Genomic DNA, 3,626 nt, shown 5'->3' with positions numbered 1-3,626 from the left:
GGCTTAGTTGATGTCTAGTCAAGCTTTGTCCCTATAAGGGAGACAGTTCATCTGTTCGAGGCAAGTGGGTTTTAAGTGGGACCTTTGCGAATGCATCGTGACCCCTCCACTTACCTAGGAGCTTACCTGGTCGACTAGGTTACTAGACCGGATTGGAGGCTTAGGTGTCCTCTTCAAACCAGTTAGAAGCTGTCTAGAAATTTAAGAAAAACATTAGGAATTGAGGTGTAATGTTTTGTTGCATGTTTGATTATGAATAGAATTTTGTATTAGGATGTCGTTTTAGGGTATCTTTAGTTGGTACTTATATTTTAAAAAAAAATAAAATTAAAAAAAAAAGAGGGAATTATTTTGCATGCTAAAGTGGAATAGGGACGACACCGGTCGATTAAGTCGTACAACTTTAGATCATCCCTTAGGACATACCTCTGAAATTCCTTCGCAATATCTCACACCTTGTGAGATGACTGATTTAAATGAAGATGTGGGGAGTCACCATGATCGAGAACGTGAACCCCATGTTATGACCCTAAGACAATACCTACAACCGGCTAGGACTAGTCAGCCTTCATGCATAATTTTTTCTGATAATGTAGGACATTTTGACATCAAACCCGGGGTAATTCAATTGCTGCCCAAGTTCCACGGGTTAGAGTCCGAGAGTCCGTATCTTCATTTAAAAGATTTTGAAGAATTGAGCATTACATTTAGAGTGCCGAACGTCACCAAGGATGTCCTCAAGCTGACATTGTTCCCTTTCTCTCTAAAAGATAAGGCCAAAACATGGCTAAACTCGTTGCGACCTAGATCAATAAGAACTTGGCAAGATATGCAGAGAGAATTTTTGAAGAAGTTTTTTTCCACACAAAGGACCAACTTTTTAAAAAGACATATTAGCAATTTTTAACAAAAAGATAATGAAACATTTTATGAATGTTGGGAAAGATTTAAAGACCTTCTTCTCTCATGCCCTCATCACGGGTTCGAAACCTGGAGAACCATTAGCTTCTTTTATGAAGGTTTATCTCCACAGTTGAAACAGTTTGTAGAGACCATGTGCAATGGTAGATTTTTAGAAAAACACCCTGATGAGGCGTGGGAGTATTTGGATTCCCTTGCTGAGACTGCCCAACTTTGGGATAATGGGGATAGAAACAACAAGTCTTTGCCTAAGCCTACTAGCTCTGTACAGGGAGGCCTTTACAACCTCAGAACTGAGGATGATCTTCACGCTAAAATGGTAGCCCTCACTAGGAAGGTAGAAGAAATTGAGCTTAGGAAGGTTGAGCCTGTCAAGACTATAGAGCTTAGAAACGAGTGTTGTGGTATCTGCGATATGTCGGGTCATACCACTACAGATTGCCCCACCATACCGGCATTCAAAAAAGTCTTGCACGATCAAACAAATGCTATGAACTCCTACCAAAAGCCTTATAGCAATCCATACTCGAATACCTATAACCCTGGTTGGAAGAATCATCCAAATTTTAGGTGGAGAAATGATCATCCTCAACAGTCACACCATTCAGCTCCTCCACCTGCACATCCTACTTTTGCATCACCACCCTCTCAAAAGCTAAATATCGAGGATACCTTGCAATCCATACAAACTTTTCTACAAGGTCAAGCTAATATCAATGCTCAAAATACTAGAAATTTTGAAGACATAAGGAACTAATTGTCAATGTTGACTACCGTCCTAAGTACCCAAGAGAAGGATAAGCTTCCAGCTCAACCCCAACCTAACCCACAAGTGCACGGTAGTAATAATACAGCTCCTTCTAGTTCGCATACAGAACATGCAAAGAGCATCATGACTTTGCGTAATGGAAAAGTCATTAATCAGACCGTCCTATTGAGACCGCAGGTCACTTCTAATTCTGATGCTCCCAAAGCCGATGAAAGGGACAAAGAAAAAATTGAGGTCCCAACTTCTACCGAGAAAGTAGAATGTCCTTTTCCTCCACCTTTTCCACAACGGTTAAAGCCGTTGCAAAAGCTCGAACCTAATTCTGAAATTTTTGAGCTTTTTAAGCAAGTAAAGATCAACATACCTCTTCTTGGTTTAGGTGAGTTGAAGCCAACCTCCGTCACTTTGCAATTAGCTGACAGGTCAGTTAAAATTCCAAGGGAGATTATCGAGGATGTATTAGTCCAAGTAGACAAGTTCTACTTTTCTGTCGATTTTATCGTATTGGACACACATCCGGCTTCGAACTCACAATCTCAGATTTCGGTCATTTTAGGACGTCTATTCCTTGCGACTTCTAATGCATTAATTAATTGTAGGAATGGCATCATGAAACTTTCTTTTGGTAACATGACCTTAGAACTAAATATTTTTAATGTGTGCAAACAACCCAATGATTCCGAAGAGAGTAAGGAGGTTGATTGGGTTGAAACCATCGCAGAAGAATATTTGTTAGCTAAAGCAATTAACGACCCATCCGATGATAGCTTAATTGATTGGTGTCCTAATGGAACTAATGATGATTTGTCAGTCACACCTATTGTGGATAATCTGGATATCAAGATGGTCAATGGGTGGAGACCGAAAGTAGAGGAATTTGAGAGGTTGTCGCCTCAAGAGGCAAAAATAGTACCATCCCATGAGCAAGCACCCAAGCTCGAATTGAAACCCTTACCAAAGGAACTTAAGTATGCCTTTCTTGGACTTAATGATTTTTTTCCTGTAATCATCTCGTCTGGACTTGATCATATCCAAGATAGAAAATTACTTGGTATTCTAAAAAATCATAAGGGAGCCTTAGGGTGGTCTATTGCCGACTTGAAGGGGATTAGCCCCTTAGTTTGCACGCACCGGATATATTTGGAGAACAATGCCAAAACCACAAGGCAAATGCAACGAAGGTTGAATCCTACGATGAGAGATGTAGTTAAGGCAGAAGTCCTCAAGTTGCTTGACGTGGGTATTATTTACCCAATTTCTGACAGCAAGTGGGTAAGCCCTACTCAAGTCGTTCCTAAGAAGTCGGGTTTGATGGTGGTAGAAAATGAACAAGGTGAACTAGTTCCAACTCGTGTCCCGACGAGTTGGCACATGTGTGTTGACTATCGAAAGCTGAATTTGGTCACACGAAAGGATCACTTTCCTCTACCCTTCCTAGACCAAGTGTTGGAGAGAGTTGCAGGGCATGATTTCTATTGTTTTCTCGATGGCTATTCGGGATATTATCAAATTGAAATTTCACCAGAAGATCAAGAGAAGACTACCTTCACTTGTCCTTTTAGCACATTTGCTTTCCGACGAATGCCATTTGGGTTATGTAATGCACCCGCAACATTCCAAAAATGCATGCTCAGCATTTTTGAAGACATGAACGAAAAATTTTTAGAAGTGTTCATGGACGACTTCTCCGTTTTTGGCGACTCATTTGATAATTGCCTTTCACATTTACAAGCAGTCTTAGCTCGATGTATGGAGAAGAATTTGATACTGAATTGGGAGAAATGCCACTTCATGGTGCCAAAAGGAATTGTCTTAGGACATATTGTTTCATCGAAGGGCATGGAAGTAGATAGATAAGACTGATTTAATTGCTAAGCTACCTGCACCCAAGACGGTTAGAGATGTTAGATCATTTTTGGATCATGCCGGATTTTAT

The 3,626-nt window shown here is 40.4% G+C and overlaps 1 non-coding gene across 1 annotated transcript; it reads right to left on the bottom strand.

The window, feature by feature from the left end:
* Positions 1–874: 874 nt before the first annotated feature.
* LOC113461460 (small nucleolar RNA R71) lies at positions 875–984 on the bottom strand. The gene has a single exon (XR_003383730.1). It is a non-coding gene; the product is annotated as a small nucleolar RNA R71 (small nucleolar RNA).
* Between the last annotated feature and the right edge of the window lie 2,642 nt (positions 985–3,626).

This window comes from Phoenix dactylifera, chromosome 15, assembly GCF_051530095.1.
Source record: "Phoenix dactylifera cultivar Ajwa chromosome 15, Ajwa_hap1_PhDact_Kaust_v1.1, whole genome shotgun sequence".
Lineage (NCBI taxonomy): Eukaryota > Viridiplantae > Streptophyta > Magnoliopsida > Arecales > Arecaceae > Phoenix > Phoenix dactylifera.
Note: the sequence above shows the minus strand (reverse complement) of the source record. Positions and strands in the feature narration are given on the sequence as shown.